The sequence below is a fragment of the Hyperolius riggenbachi genome, chromosome 8 (assembly GCF_040937935.1).
Source record: "Hyperolius riggenbachi isolate aHypRig1 chromosome 8, aHypRig1.pri, whole genome shotgun sequence".
In the NCBI taxonomy this organism is placed as follows: Eukaryota; Metazoa; Chordata; class Amphibia; order Anura; family Hyperoliidae; genus Hyperolius; species Hyperolius riggenbachi.
In genome coordinates this window covers 298,766,160-298,782,782 of record NC_090653.1, presented here as the reverse complement: position 1 = coordinate 298,782,782, position 16,623 = coordinate 298,766,160, and the positions used below count along the sequence as shown (strand labels likewise).

At 50.1% G+C, this 16,623-nt stretch overlaps 1 protein-coding gene across 2 annotated transcripts in view; it reads left to right on the top strand.

Annotated features, from left to right (window-relative positions):
- The window catches only part of SLC2A6 (solute carrier family 2 member 6), a 290,346-nt gene that overhangs the window by 24,056 nt on the left and 249,667 nt on the right, over nt 1-16,623 (top strand). The window contains exon 2 of one of the 2 annotated variants that reach the window (XM_068249220.1): nt 15,503-15,631. The gene's annotated coding sequence lies outside the window, so the exon portion shown is untranslated. Of the gene's footprint in view, nt 1-15,502; nt 15,632-16,623 lie in introns of those variants that run through there. The other variant, XM_068249219.1, reaches the window with a different exon arrangement.

Below are 16,623 nucleotides of genomic sequence, written 5' to 3'. Positions count from 1 at the left end.
CATGCATCCATTGTTCCCGGCAGCTAGCAGGCCACACATGCATCCATTGTTCCCGGCAGCTAGCAGGCCACGCATACATGGATTGTTCCCGGCAGCTAGCAGGCCACACATGCATCGGTTGTTCCCGGCAGCTAGCAGGCCACACATGCATCGGTTGTTCCCGGCAGCTAGCAGGCCACACATGCATCGGTTGTTCCCGGCAGCTAGCAGGCCACATATGCATCCATTGTTCCTGGCAGCTAGCAGGCCACATATGCATCCATTGTTCCTGGCAGCTAGCAGGCCACACATGCATCGGTTGTTCCCGGCAGCTAGCAGACCACACATGCATCGGTTGTTCCCGGCAGCTAGCAGGCCACACATGCATCGGTTGTTCCCGGCAGCTAGCAGGCCACACATGCATCCATTGTTCCCGGCAGCTAGCAGACCACACATGCATCGGTTGTTCCCGGCAGCTAGCAGGCCACACATGCATCGGTTGTTCCCGGCAGCTAGCAGACCACACATGCATCGGTTGTTCCCGGCAGCTAGCAGGCCACACATGCATCGGTTGTTCCCGGCAGCTAGCAGGCCACACATGCATCCATTGTTCCCGGCAGCTAGCAGGCCACACATGCATCGGTTGTTCCCGGCAGCTTCCCAGCTGTTAGGGCAGGTTCACACTTGCCGCTTTTTCAGCGCTTTGCTGATTTCCGGCAATCAGCAAAGCACTGCTGCTAATGTATCCCTGTGGATACATTTAAACTGTTACAATTTCGATCAATCACAAACGCAATGCATGCAGCATCTTTGGGGTGATTGCGCTGTTATTCTCGATATATTGACGGGAATCAAAAGCGCAAATTATGCTAAAAATTGCGACATTTTGCCACCGAATCGCAATTGCGGACCCGAATACGATGTAAACCTTAGGACTATAGGTGGAAGCATGCAGAGCGATCTCCTGTATTCCTGGCAGCTGCAGATCTCTCGTGATATCATGTGGCGATTTTAGGAAGACCGTGAAGGACGTTGGGGCCTATCTGAGTAACGAGCTATCCCTCAGCAGAGTGCTATAGAACCTCGCTGCGCGGCTCTGTGTTGTGGTAACAGCTGCTACGGCATGGACAGGACATATATCCGAGTGACGGCGAGCCTGCTGAAAATCCTTCATAAAATGAGCTCCACGCTCCATGTAAGGTAAAATCATCCCGTGTGGGAAGAGGCCATGGCCGGCCGTACAAGGCAATGTGTAATATTATCAATGGTGGGGGCTATCTGCCGAGCGTGGAACGTGTCACCTGGGATCTGCCGCCTGCCACGTGTGTATATAGTGCAGACCGTGTCCCCAGAAGTCGCTCTCTGAGTATGGCGATTATCTGATGGAGAATACTGAAATCCTCAAACAGCCAATTATTATCAGAACTTGTGTACAGCGACTCTATGCACGACCAGCAACCAATGATCCCAATGACTTTCCATTCACCGCTCCCTCAGGACACTGCTTGCTGGTAACCCGTCTGTTACCCCACCTCCTATCTCCACTCAACAGCATTCACTGCTTGTTAGCTGAACAGCTTGTCTGTACAGTGATCATTCTCTACAATGTCACCCTAATGATTAATCAGTGCAATGGAACAAGCATGCAGCCAGTGGGGTCACACCTGGAACAAGCATGCAGCCAGCGGAGTCACACCTGGAACAAGCATGCAGCCAGCGGAGTCACACCTGGAACAAGCATGCAGCCAGCGGAGTCACACCTGGAACAAGCATGCAGCCAGCGGAGTCACACCTGGAACAAGCATGCAGCCAGCGGAGTCACACCTGGAACAAGCATGCAGCCAGCGGAGTCACACCTGGAACAAGCATGCAGCCAGCGGAGTCACACCTGGAACAAGCATGCAGCCAGCGGGAGTCACACCTGGAACAAGCATGCAGCCAGCGGAGACACCCCCTGGAACAAGCATGCAGCCAGTCACTCCTGGAATAAGCATGCACCCAGCGGAGTCACTCCTGGAACAAGCATGCAGCCAGCGGAGTCACCCCTGGAACAAGCAGCTAGCGGAGTCACCCCTGGAACAAGCATGCAGCCAGTCACCCCTGGAACAAGCATGCAGTCAGCGGAGTCACACCTGGAACAAGCATGCAGTCAGCGGAGTCACACCTGGAACAAGCATGCAGCCAGCGGAGTCACACCTGGAACAAGCATGCAGCCAGCGGAGTCACCCCTGGAAGAAGCATTCAGCAAGTAGGGGTCACACCTGGAACAAGCATGCAGCCAGCGGGAGTCACACCTGGAACAAGTATGCAGCCAGCAGGGTCACACCTGGAACGAGCATGCAGCCAACAGTCACACCTGGAACAAGCATGCAGCCAACAGAGTCACACCTGAAACAAGCATGCAGCCAGCGGGAGTCACACCTGGAACAAGCATGCAGCCAGCGGGAGTCACACCTGGAACAAGCATGCAGCCAGCGGAGACACCCCTGGAACAAGCATGCAGCCAGCGGAGACACCCCTGGAACAAGCATGCAGCCAGTCACTCCTGGAATAAGCATGCAGCCAGTGGAGTCACCCCTGGAACAAGCAGCTAGCGGAGTCACCCCTGGAACAAGCATGCAGCCAGTCACCCCTGGAACAAGCATGCAGTCAGCGGAGTCACCCCTGGAACATGCAGCCAGCGGAGTCACCCCTGGAACAAGCATGCAGCCAGCGGAGTCACACCTGGAACAAGCATGCAGCCAGCGGGAGTCACACCTGGAACAAGCATGCAGCCAGCGGAGACACCCCTGGAACAAGCATGCAGCCAGCGGAGACACCCCTGGAACAAGCATGCAGCCAGTCACTCCTGGAACAAGCATGCAGCCAGCGGAGTCACCCCTGGAACAAGCAGCTAGCGGAGTCACACCTGGAGCAAGCATGCAGCCAGTCACCCCTGGAACAAGCATGCACCCAGCGGAGTCACACCTGGAACAAGCATGCAGTCAGCGGAGTCACCCCTGGAACATGCAGCCAGCGGAGTCACCCCTGGAACAAGCATGCAGCCCTCTCTGATGCAGGATGGGGTGACAGAGCAGAATGAGGAGAGCCCCGATGTACCTCCTCTGCAGGTCAGCGTTTACCTGGCTAAGCTGAGATGAACTCTCGCACATCTAGAAGTGTTTGGGGGGGAACCTTAGACTCGTGCTTTTTTTCCGTTCCTCTTTCCTGGATGGACAACTTTTTATTCTAGATCTATTTCCACTTGGATAGTGGACATTGCACACCAGGACCCAGGCTGCTAACTCAGGTTGCAAGGTTAGTGCTGCTGATGGTCAGTAGCATTTGTATGCTATTTTGTCGGGTATGCTGAAATGTTGGAACACCGGGATACATTGCTGCCCGTTTAGATGCAGTTTTAGCCTTGTAAAGGTCTCCCGCTGCTCCCTGGAAAGACTTGCGATTGTGTCGGGGCTCTACCTGGCCACGTGGCGTTCATTAAGAAGACATCAAAGCTTCAACTCGCTGCCAAAATTCTCAGCTGGGCTCGGGGGCTCCGCGGGGGTCTTGTAGTGCAATTACGGGGATCAAAGAACTGCCGAGGTCTCTCCTCTGCTTCTGTGTTATACCAGGACACGCCAACCGTGTGCCAAGACAGCTGTGCCTCAACTTAAAGGCGATCACCTCCATGTATCCCACACAGCCATTCACCCATCCAGTGACCAACCAATGTCAACGGCTCCAAGACTTCTCTAGGGCAGCTTCTCTCTCTGGAACTCGCCTTCTTCCTATTAGACTTGTTCCAACCTTATAAGCCGGTCTCCAGCCACAAAATGTTGACATTGGGACATATCCACAAAACATCCATAAAGTTGCCCTCCGTAGAGAGTGCACAACAATTTTACATTGCCCAGGTAATGTGGGTGTCTGTAATTGCGCAACACGCGCTACCTTGTCAGCGTAATTACATAGACTAGAATCTCCAACCAGTGGACGTTTATAGAGAAGTCTAAATATCTCTAACTTGGAGCCAGAGTCTCAGAAACAGTTTCTACGACCTTCATCTACCTGGCTTTAGGAACCCCTCCGATGCAAAACGCCACTCATCCAGATCTGCAGTGATCAGTTCATGGCCAGAGACAAAGCAAGTGTTCCCTCCTGACCCTTCTGGCTCTTTCAGAGGCTTTAAAGTGGAACTGTCGCAAAAATCTTAAAAAATGTAAAACACATACAAATAAGAAGTAAATTTCTCCCAGAGTAAAATGAGCCATAAATCACTTTTCTCCTATGTTGCTGTCACTTACAGTAGGTAGTAGAAATCTGACATTACCGACAGATTTTGGACTAGCCCATGTTCTCATAGGGGGGGTCCTCAGGGTTTTCTTTATTTTGAAAAGCATTTAGTGAATGGCAGTTGCTCCGTCCAACTGCCAAAATAGTGTGCAGCGAGAGGCTGGCCAGCATCTTTGTATTGATCATTTTCAGTGAATGTCTTTATAAAGAATAAAGGCCATGCTGAGAATCCCCCATGAATAGATGGACTAGCCCAAAACCTGTCGCTTCTGTCAGATTTCTACTACCTACTGTAAGTGACAGCAACATAGGAGAAAAGTAATTTATGGCTCATTTTACTCTGGAAGAAATATACTTCTTATTTGTATGGGTTTTAAATTTTAAAATTTTCACAACAGTTCCTCTTTCAATACAGTTTATCGTGGAGTTTTACTGTGGTATCGACTATCGATGGCTGAGATCTCCAGAGGTTCTGACCCTTCTTGGCTGACAGAACAAAGAATATCCTGGAGACCTTTTCAGTCCAACCCTGTCCCATGAATCACTACTATTGCCTGTCCCATGAATGTCTGGTGGGCCTGAGGGCTGCATCTTCTCCTATCGCCTATCCATTGTTTCCATGCAGTGCAGACCCCCCGTGGCTCTGCGCGGCGCGTCACCCCTAGTGGGGGGGGGGGGCGGGGCTTGTGATCCCATTCATTGTACTGTATGGGTTTGAATCACCTCGAAATGCAGCAAACCATGAAAAAAAAATCGGCAGACAGTGCAGTCTATGCACTCTCTGCTGTCCCTGTGATCGCATTTCCATAAGCTCACCTGAAAGCGCATTATATGGAAACGAGCCCTTACCTAGGCCCCTACCGCCTATCGCGCAAAGAAAATAAATAAAAAAAATTGGCCAGTGCGAGAGAGAACTAAAACAATCTTTTTGTCAAATATGCAAAAAGATATTTTAGCAGATCCGCTGGGAAAAAGAAAAAGGTTTGTCACCGCCGCATGTCAGCACACACACGCGCCTGCCAGGACCCCTGGCAAGTCTTCGTATCCTGTCCCAACGGCTGTCAGTGCAGCACATGTGCAGTAGCGCAAAAGCACTGACACGGGGACATGGGACGCAGAGACACTTGCAAATTATTATATAGGATAGCTGAAAATCCTACGGTGAGACAAAAGTGTTGCAGTGCTACTAGCGCTCAAACTTCCCCCTTCCCAAAAATGATTCCACTTGCAATCATCGCTGCGAGGTTTCGGGAGCTCAGATCGACAGCAGAGTCTGCGTTATCCGAAACACTGGAAATCTCAACTAACCGGCATGCTTGAGGGATAACTGGGACCTCTGCTGGGGGCTTCCTGTGGGTGTTTGCAGGTATTACACTCCTTACCGATCCTCCAGCGGTGTCTGGCAGTCTCCCTGAACCTCCTAGCAGCTTCCAGCGTCTGTCAGTGTGTCACATGACCCGATGCAGGTCAGCTGACACTCCGGCTTTCGTGCCCCGGGGAAGCCAGAAAACCGCTCAGAGCCCGCGGGGAGGTACAGGAAGGATGCCACACATCGCTGGAGGCTCGTAAGTATCTAAGGGGGGACTGTGTCACTATTTCAGCTGGTGGCTGAAGCAACCGCAAGCACAGATATCCGGCACCAGGCGATCCCCGCCGCTGCCGGGGACTGTGCTGTATTTGGCTCCAGACACGTGGACAGTTTAGGCGTATTATGATTGATAGAGAATTAAAGGACACCCGAGGTGAAATTAAACTGATGAGAAATAATTGTATCTATCCTCCTTCTCTTAAAAATGACTTATTTAGATAGCCAACAGTTTTATTTTATGTTTAAATCCTAGTTTGTTTCATCGTGAATGACACCATCAATGAAGTATGCCAGCGCTCAAATCTATGAAATACTGACCCTTTTTATCTCTTTTCTGCTCTCAGAAGCCATTTACTGACAGGAAAGTGTTTTATGGCTGTAATTACTTATCAGTGAGGGTTATGCTGTAGTCTGATTCAGTGCTACCCAGTCCCGACCCGGACAGAAACTGTCACTTGCATGCAGAGAAAGGAAAAAAAGGAACACAGCCTAGTTATTTGTGTGCTTGGCACTGTACATACACATGTCCATCTCATCATGTCACATGTCACCTCTGTTGTCCTTTAACCACTTGAGGACCACAGTGGTAAACCCCCCCTAAAGACCAGGCTGGTTTTTTGAATAATTGGCCACTGCAGCTTTAAGGCCAAGCTGCAGGGCCGCACAACACAGCACAGGAGTGATTTCCCCCCCCCCCCCCCTTTTCTCCCCACCAACAGAGATCTCTGTTGGTGGGGTCTGATTGCCCCCCTTGCCTTTATTTTTTTTTAAATAAATATTTATGTTCATATTTTTTAAAAATACTTTTTGCTATTTCTGTGTGTTTTTTTTTTTTTTCCCCCCAATCCCCTCCCTCCCCCCCCCCCCCCAGCCGGTCAATCACACGATTGGCTGTCATAGGTTTCTGCCTATAAGAGCCGATCACTCTCTTGTCCCCCTGTACTGTGTAAACAGATGCCGATCACGCCGTGTAACAGTCTCCTGAGCGGCAATAGCCGCACGGAGACTGAAGACAGGGCGGAGCTCGGCCCCCCAAGAAGGAGATGCGAGCGCACCCTGCGCGCGATCTCCTTCAGTAGCCGGCTCCAGGATCTGATCCCAATCGGCGTTAGGGCTCTTTTCCACTATGAAATGCGATTGCGATCGCGTTTCAATTTCCACCATGCGATTGCGATTGAGCTACTATACTCAGTATAGTAAAGCTCAATCGCATCCAAAACGCGGCAGGACGACTATCGCGTTTTGACCAAGATCGCACCGCAATCGGATCGCACTAATGGAAATTGCTGCTGCAGTTTACATTAGTTTAATGTACCTTGCGATTTGCGATCAGAATTAAATCGCAAATCGCAGGGTAGTGGAAAAAGGCCCTTTGGCGTTCCTGGGGCTGTCACCGCGGCCAGGCCCATTGGCATGGAGCAGTCTTAGAGTAGTTAAAGACACTGAAGTGACAAAAAATATGATGAATTGGTTGTGTAGTACAGTTAAGAAATAAAACATTAGGAGCAGAGACACAAGTCTAATATGGTTTCCAGTACAGGAAGAGTTAAGAAACTCCAGTTGTTATCTATGCAAAAGAGCCATTGAGCTCCAGGACTTTCAAAGTCGCAGAGAGCTCTGTCTTCTGAAGCTTATTATCTCAACTGTCACTGTATTTTCTTTTTCTCTGCCAGAGGACAGGTCAAAAGTTCGCTGTCCTGCTCTGTATAATCATTTAGAATGCTGAGTAGTGTGTAAACTGCAAATATTAGAGAATGATGCAATGTTATAAAAAACACTATATAACTGAAAATAAAAATGAGTATATTTTCTTTGCTACTAATCTTCTAGTAAATATCCGTACTATTAACTGTTAAAAAAAAATATCCGTACTACACAACCAATTCATTATTATTATTTTTTTCACTTAAGTGTTCAGACGGAGGGCTAGGGATTTACAACATTGCGGTTATGTTGTCATTGAGATTACCAGGAGCGTTCATCTCACAATAATAACCTAGCCAAGCGTCGCGGTCAATCGAGTTTTCCTAGACGCCTCATGCAGTGCCTCGGAGTCCGTCGTGTTCGCGGCTACATTGAAATCTGTAGAGCTCTTAAAACCCGTCGACAAGCGGCGCCAAACTCTTTTCTGAGCGGCAGCAGAAAAGCATTTCAGCGCGACAAAAGGAACCATTCTTCTGAACCAGAACTTCAGATATGAACTTTCCACTGATATCTTCTGAAAATGCAGCCGGGCTGATTTCTCAGGCTGCTGAGATCGAGGGGACACCTGCACACACGCTATACCGTCACCTGAGATGATCACTAGTGATCGCTTATTGCAGCGAAGATCTAATGTACATACATGGTGTTTGGGAAAAGGGATTTTACAGGTGAACAGTGAATGTATTGCCTCAAAAGAAGTATTACCATCTTGTATGATGGAGGTGTTCAGGGAGATGCAAATCCATGTTGCAAGCATATTTAATGCAAGTATAGTTGTATACATTTCATTGTATGCAATTCGTGGATAACGTGCGTCCGCGGTCCCAATCCGTGGCATTCCTGCTTTCATGCGGAGCACCGCTCCTACTGCGAACCTAGCCTTAATGGCTGGCATTCCCCTTTAACCTCTAGCCGACCACGTCATAATGATGGACGTGGCCGAGGTGGCAGCCCCAGGATCACCCAACGCCAATCGGCATAAGATTCTGTGGGCCTGTTTTGCAGAAGATCGCGCGCATTCCTGCTTGAATGACAGAGTTCCGATCGGTCATCAGCCTCCCAGCAGCCATTGCCGCTAGGAGACTGTTAGACGGCAAAACCGCCTTCTAATTAGTCTGTGCAGCGCTGCGATCCACGGCAGTGCTGTACTGGTGTCACCCCTGGGGGTGACAGAAGCGATCCGCTGTCATAGGCTGAAGCCTATGACAGCCGATTGCACTGATTGGCTGGCTGTGGGAAGGAGGGGGGATTAGTAAAATAATAAAAAAAAAATTATTTTAAAAAAAATATTTATATAAAAAAATAAACATCCTAGGAGAGATCATTGCCCACTAACAGAAAGCTCTGTTGGTGGGCAGAAAAAGGGGGGGGGGGTCACTTGTGTGCTGAGTTGTGCGGCCCTGCAGCAAGGCCTTAAAGCTGCAGTTGCCTATTTTGCAAAAAATGGCCTGGTCTTTAGGTGGGTTTAAGCCTGTGGATCACAAGTGGTTAACAAAGAAATACAAATGAAAAAGTGGCCTTTGTTTCCGGCAGGAACTCGCATCAGACGCTGGCGAGAAGGGCGACACGTTTATAAAATTAATTAAGCCTAACTCATAACCCTCCTTCATCAAGTCGCCTCTACTTTACGGCAGCGCCGCGGCCTGACGATTTGCATATTCTTCATTTCGGCAGGAAACGTGAAGAATAAAGCAGCGGTAATCGCCGGCTATTAGGCGCACGTTCATTACCCGCGCTTTAATAGCCTTTCATAAATATTAATTGGCACAAGCCCATTAGGAATTTTCTGGCCTGAGTCCGTTTATCTCTTCATCTGTGATGGAAGTTTGGTCATTCTACAGTCCCAGTCCAAAACGATTTCTGTCACTCTCTCGCCAATGTGGATGACGTCAGAATCATTTGAATTACCCTTTTTGATCACTGAGTTGCTTGCTTGGGTCTCTGTTTAGTAAAAAGCTGCAGGTTTACTTAAAATAACTATATCCTACTTGAAATGAAAGGTCCTGCAGAGGCCCTGTCATGACATTTAGTAGAATGGGTTAATGCATGGGTTTTCTCCGTTGCGCACAGTTTCCCCTTGGGCAGCTGACTGAGTGGGTATACCTTCCGGTGCCATCAAGATGCTGGCATCACCCTGTTGTCTCTTCCCTCTCCGGTGATCCATCAGCTCTAATGCTTTTCCTCCAGGGTATAAGAGGGGTTCCCAAGAATGACCACCTGTCATCCCTCTCCCACCCCTCCATTACCCCATCTCTCCCACCTACACCCTCTACACACAAAAAACCTTCCCTAAAAGAGTCTACCGTGCCATGGTGGGCGGGCTTACAATCCTATTGGATAAAATGTTTTTGCTTTACTTTTAGCCAATGAGATTAAAGGACTATTTGTCAAAGAACTAATTATAGCAATACAGAGCGCACCCTGCTGCGTGGTGGAGTCAGATGATAGCCCTGCAAGGCCTGTGGAGTCGGAGTCGAGAAGTCGGACCAATTTTGGGTACCTGGAGTCGAGGAGTGGCATACCTGGCAGTACGCCATGACAGCTCGCCCTGCTGCCACAAAAATTAGGGGGAGGGGTGTTAATTACTATTCCCCCCTTCGAGTCGTAGGAACTTTGGAGAAGTAATTTAGGGTCTCGCAATCACCGGATCCCTGAATTACACGTGTGTGTGTGGGGGGGGGGGCATGACTGTAACATTACTGCCATAGCCGCTCCAATCGTCTGCGCTACACGGCGCACGCCGACAAGCCCTACCTCAGACGAGTCAGAGTCAGTCGGGGGTTTCATAAACTGAGTTGGAGTCGGATGATTTTTGTACCGACTCCACAGCCCTGGTTTGCAGCAAGTGAGACAGCCGGGAGAAGAGGGCAGCGCTGGATGGTGAGTATATTAGGAGGAGGGGCCCAGAACACTTTCCCCCTCCCTCTCCTTGTGGCCTGCCCTCCTGTGCTCCTCCCTCTCCATACACTTGCAGGCACAGCACAGCGGTAGTGCACAATCCCAAAGAGAATGTCATCAGAATGTGGCTGTGATAGGGAGTTAAAAACAGAGTGATGTAAACATCATCAGTGCATTGTGATGTCACAGTAGGCGTCGTGATGTCACCGTGTACCGTCTCCCAACTTTTTGAGATAAGATGGACACTTTAAGACACACCCCATGTCCCACCCCTAATCACACCTCTGCCACACCCCTAGTCACTGATACTGTACCAGAAAGAGTTGAGAACAAAGTTTTAACATTCAGACCACTCTGGTCCTCTCCATCATCAGTTCTCCTTCATTTTAACATTTGAAAATAAGAAATATAATTTCAATTATAAAAATAACACAGTTGCTTAAAAAAGTACCAGTTCAGGATGTTTTTTAAGGTCCACTTAGCACAAGAAGCAGATCCTAATGTTAAAAATAGGATTCGCTTCCACTTGTTAAAGAAAAGTACCGTATATTCCGGTGTATAAGACGACTGGGCGTATAAGACGACCCCCCCAACTTTTCCAGGTAAAATATAGTTTGGAATATACTCGCCATATAAGACTGTAAGAATGTATGAACAGATACTGGTGCTGTACTCTATGTGGTACCCAGTATATTAACTGGCTGGATTGGTCAACTCTCCCTAGTGTATCGGTCAGCTCTTCCTGTCTCCGTTTATCAGAGCGGTATGGAAGAATAGATTGCGCTGTGCCCCTAGAACATGTCCTCTTTCACCCGTCTGGCTCCGCCCTTTTATCCTATTTACCTCCTCCGCCTCTCAGATCTCGCACATGTGCGCCTGCGCCGCTTCACTACAGTCCTCAGCAGCGAGATCTGAGAGGCGGTTACAGGATAGGATCTCACACATGTGCGCCTGCCCCGCTTCACTACAGTCCTCAGCAGCGAGATCTGAGAGGCGGTTACAGGATAGGATCTCACACATGTGCGCCTGCCCCGCTTCACTACAGTCCTCAGCAGCGAGATCTGAGAGGAGGTAACAGGATAGGATCTCACACATGTGCGCCTGCGCCGCTTCACTACAGTCCTCAGCAGCGAGATCTGAGAGGCGGTTACAGGATAGGATCTCACACATGTGCGCCTGCGCCGCTTCACTACAGTCCTCAGCAGCGAGATCTGAGAGGCGGTAACAGGATAGGATCTCACACATGTGCGCCTGCGTCGCTTCACTACAGTCCTCAGCAGCGAGATCTGAGAGGCGGTAACAGGATAGGATCTCACACATGTGCGCCTGCGCCTCTTCACTACAGTCCTCAGCAGCGAGATCTGAGAGGCGGTTACAGGATAGGATCTCACACATGTGCGCCTGCGCCGCTTCACTACAGTCCTCAGCAGCGAGATCTGAGAGGCGGTAACAGGATAGGATCTCACACATGTGCGCCTGCGCCGCTTCACTACAGTCCTCAGCAGCGAGATCTGAGAGGCGGTAACAGGATAAGATCTCACACATGTGCGCCTGCACCGCTTCACTACAGTCCTCAGCAGCGAGATCTGAGAGGGGGTAACAGGATAGGATCTCACACATGTGCGCCTGCACCGCTTCACTACAGTCCTCAGCAGGGAGATCTGAGAGGGGGTAACAGGATAGGATCTCACACATGTGCGCCTGCGCCGCTTCACTACAGTCCTCAGCAGCGAGATCTGAGAGGCGGTAACAGGATAGGATCTCACACATGTGCGCCTGCGTCGCTTCACTACAGTCCTCAGCAGCGAGATCTGAGAGGCGGTAACAGGATAGGATCTCACACATGTGCGCCTGCGCCTCTTCACTACAGTCCTCAGCAGCGAGATCTGAGAGGCGGTTACAGGATAGGATCTCACACATGTGCGCCTGCGCCGCTTCACTACAGTCCTCAGCAGCGAGATCTGAGAGGCGGTAACAGGATAGGATCTCACACATGTGCGCCTGCGCCGCTTCACTACAGTCCTCAGCAGCGAGATCTGAGAGGTGGTAACAGGATAGGATGTCACACATGTGCGCCTGCACCGCTTCACTACAGTCCTCAGCAGCGAGATCTGAGAGGCGGTAACAGGATAGGATCTCACACATGTGCGCCTGCACCGCTTCACTACAGTCCTCAGCAGCGAGATCTGAGAGGGGGTAACAGGATAAGATCTCACACATGTGCGCCTGCGCCGCTTCACTACAGTCCTCAGCAGCAAGATCTGAGAGGCAGTAACAGGATAGGATCTCACACATGTGCGCCCGTGCCGCTTCACTACAGTCCTCAGCAGCAAGATCTGAGAGGCAGTAACAGGATAGGATCTCACACATGTGCGCCTGCACCGCTTCACTACAGTCCTCAGCAGCGAGATCTGAGAGGCGGTAACAGGATAGGATCTCACACATGTGCGCCTGCGCCGCTTCACTACAGTCCTCAGCAGCGAGATCTGAGAGGGGGTAACAGGATAAGATCTCACACATGTGCGCCTGCGCCGCTTCACTACAGTCCTCAGCAGCAAGATCTGAGAGGCAGTAACAGGATAGGATCTCACACATGTGCGCCCGTGCCGCTTCACTACAGTCCTCAGCAGCAAGATCTGAGAGGCAGTAACAGGATAGGATCTCACACATGTGCGCCCGTGCCGCTTCACTACAGTCCTCAGCAGCGAGATCTGAGAGGCGGTAACAGGATAGGATCTCACACATGTGCGCCTGCGCCGCTTCACTACAGTCCTCAGCAGCGAGATCTGAGAGGCGGTAACAGGATAGGATCTCACACATGTGCGCCTGCGCCGCTTCACTACAGTCCTCAGCAGCGAGATCTGAGAGGTGGTAACAGGATAGGATGTCACACATGTGCGCCTGCACCGCTTCACTACAGTCCTCAGCAGCGAGATCTGAGAGGCGGTAACAGGATAGGATCTCACACATGTGCGCCTGCACCGCTTCACTACAGTCCTCAGCAGCGAGATCTGAGAGGCAGTAACAGGATAGGATCTCACACATGTGCGCCCGTGCCGCTTCACTACAGTCCTCAGCAGCAAGATCTGAGAGGCAGTAACAGGATAGGATCTCACACATGTGCGCCCGTGCCGCTTCACTACAGTCCTCAGCAGCGAGATCTGAGAGGCGGTAACAGGATAGGATCTCACACATGTGCGCCTGCGCCGCTTCACTACAGTCCTCAGCAGCAAGATCTGAGAGGCAGTAACAGGATAGGATCTCACACGTGCGCCTGCGCCGCTTCACTACAGTCCTCAGTAGCGAGATCTGAGAGGCGGTAACAGGATAAGACGTATCACCCGGCATCAATGCCACCCGGCGTATAAGACGGCCCCTGACTTTTCAGAAGATTTTCAAGGGTTAAAAAGTAGTCTTATACGCCAGAATATACACCAGAAGTTGAACAGGGTAACCAAGCAGCTCGGGATGACTCAAAACCACTTGCAAAGTATAGGGGGCTGAATGAGACTGAAACACCCTCTTATTAAAAAGCAATGCTTAGGTTAGAAAACTAACATTGAAATTTTAGTTAATCATGAACTTTGAGTGATTATTTTGCTAGTAAATGTGATTAAAGTTTTTTTGGTTTTTGTTTTTTTTATCAATTAGGTGGTAAATAACTCATTTACTGTATGAGAAGTTTTGTGAATAGAGCCCAATGTGTGTTTAAGTATTGTAACAAATTCCAAATGGTATTCAATGTGCAAGAAATCTAATCTGCCTCTTGTTTAGCATCTCTAGAAGGAGTGTTATTTTTCTCTTCTTTTTATTTGTATTTTATTTTACTTGGAACTAAAGTATAAAGAACCACTAAACCCAAACTTCAGCAAAGCAATTTCTAACAGTGATCAAGGCGATATGTGACTGTAAACCGTGTACAGAAGCAAAGGGGAGAATCTTATTAGTAACTAGTAAAAAGGCCCGCCCGTTAAAACGGGCACCAGGTCACAGCCGCTACCCCCGCAATGTGCGCACATGCGCGTCCCGCTTGCTTGTTCCCCACCACTGTCTGAAGTATAGGCACACAGGGAGCTGCTTGCTTGGCAGTTGGAAAAAGCTGTTATTTCCCACAATGCAATGAGAACCTCTGTGAACCACACACCGCAAACTGTCAGATCCGGTGTAATGTCTGATTGCGCTGCCCGGAAGCTCCCTTCCATACTGAGTAGCATGCATGCTGGTTCCGGGCTCCTTTCCACACTGAGTAGCACGCATGCTGGTTCCGGGGCTCCTTTCCACACTGAGTAGCACGCATGCTGGTTCCGGGGCTGCCTTCAACACTGAGTAGCACGCATGCTGGTTCCGGGCTCCTTTCCACACTGAGTAGCACGCATGCTGGTTCCGGGGCTGCCTTCCACACTGAGTAGCACGCATGCTGGTTCCGGGGCTCCTTTCCACACTGAGTAGCACGCATGCTGGTTCCGGGGCTCCCTTCCACACTGAGTAGCACGCATGCTCAGTGTGAAGTTAATGATGCTGCTGGAGGTAAAATACTAAATATCTCCGCTCCCACACCTCTTACACTCCCCAAATTTTCAGGGTAGGGAGAAGATCCCCCGAACGACCTCTATGCCAAACTGCAGCCCCCGAGACCCACTGGTTCAGGAGATAGATTAGAGAAACCTATCTCGGGAACCAGCGGGTCTCGGGGGCTGCAATTTGGCATAGAGGTCGTTCGGGGGGTCCCCTCCCTACCCTGAAAATTTGGGGAGTGTAAGAGGTGTGGGAGCGGAGATATTTAGTATTTTACCTCCAGCAGCATCATTCTATAGGAAATGTGGACGCACAGTCTCCTACTGCGCATGCGGGGCAGCGCAAATCCACAGGCAGCGTAATCAGACACAACACCGTCCCTGTGTCCTAACTGCCCTGGCTGCGCACATGCTCAGTACAAGAAAGCCAGGGACACACAACCATTCAGTTGATGACGCAGGAAAACTTGCATTTTATTGTATAGAATTTTATGAGCCACATGTGTTTGCCAAACTCCACTGAAGCTTTCCTCCTCTCCCCCTCTAGATGCAGCCGGTGGGTGGGGCTACCCTGTGTGCCATGTGACACCTGGAACAGGAAGAACAGTACAGTAGATGCCAGGTTACATTTCCCAGCACCTCTGCGCCCTCTACGAGAATTCATAGATCACAAGAGGTAGGTAGTGAGCAATTGCAGGACGACTACCTGCTTACAGGGAACTGTTCAGACACTAGAAGTCCTAAAAGATGTATAGAGAGAGGCGCACCGCTGCAGGGAAGCTGGGCTATACAAACTGCTTTTGAATAAATGAGTTCGCAAAGTGGCAAGATGAGATAAACGTGAACATAAGCTACTGATTCTACTTAAAACGTGTCTGTGTTCCTTTTTTATTTTCATTGCAAGGGCTGCTAAGCCAGTGCTTTTATCTCTGCAGTCAGAGGATCCAAACTGTGGCGGTAGCCCTCTGGAAAACTAATTAGAGGTCATAACACCTGTTCCGTGGCTGTACGCATGCTTATCATAGCAGGATAATGATGAAGAGTTCAATCAGTCTTCATTCTTTTCTGTGAGACCTGAGTAAATAACAGCCATGTCCCTGTGATATTATATTCTTATTTAAATGTCAACCCTTAATGTGAACCTAAAGCGGAAACAAAAAATTTAGCTTACCTGCCCCCCCCCCCCCCCCCCCCCTTCCCTCATGCAGGATGGAATACTCACCAAGTCTCCAGCAATGTCCTGTGGATCCTAGCGGGCTCCCGGCAGCCTTCCGACATCCTCCATGCACGGCTCCCGGCGTGTCACCTGACCTGCGTCGGCTCACGGATTTATTGACCTTAACCCCCTTGGCGGTATGAAAAATACCGCCAGGGGGAAGCGCAGCAGTTTTTAATTTTTTTTTTTTTTTTTTTTTTTTTTAATCATGTAGCGAGCCGAGGGCTCGCTACATGATAGCCGCTGCTCAGCGGTATCCCCCCGCCCGCTTTGATCGCCTTCGCCGATCACCGATCAGGAAATCCCGTTCAAAGAACGGGATTTCCTGGTGGGCTTCCCCCGTCGCCATGGCGACGGGGCGGGATGACGTCACCGACGTCAGCGACGTCGGGACGTCATTGGGAGACCCGATCTACCCCTCGGCGCTGCCTGGCACTGATTGGCCAGGCAGC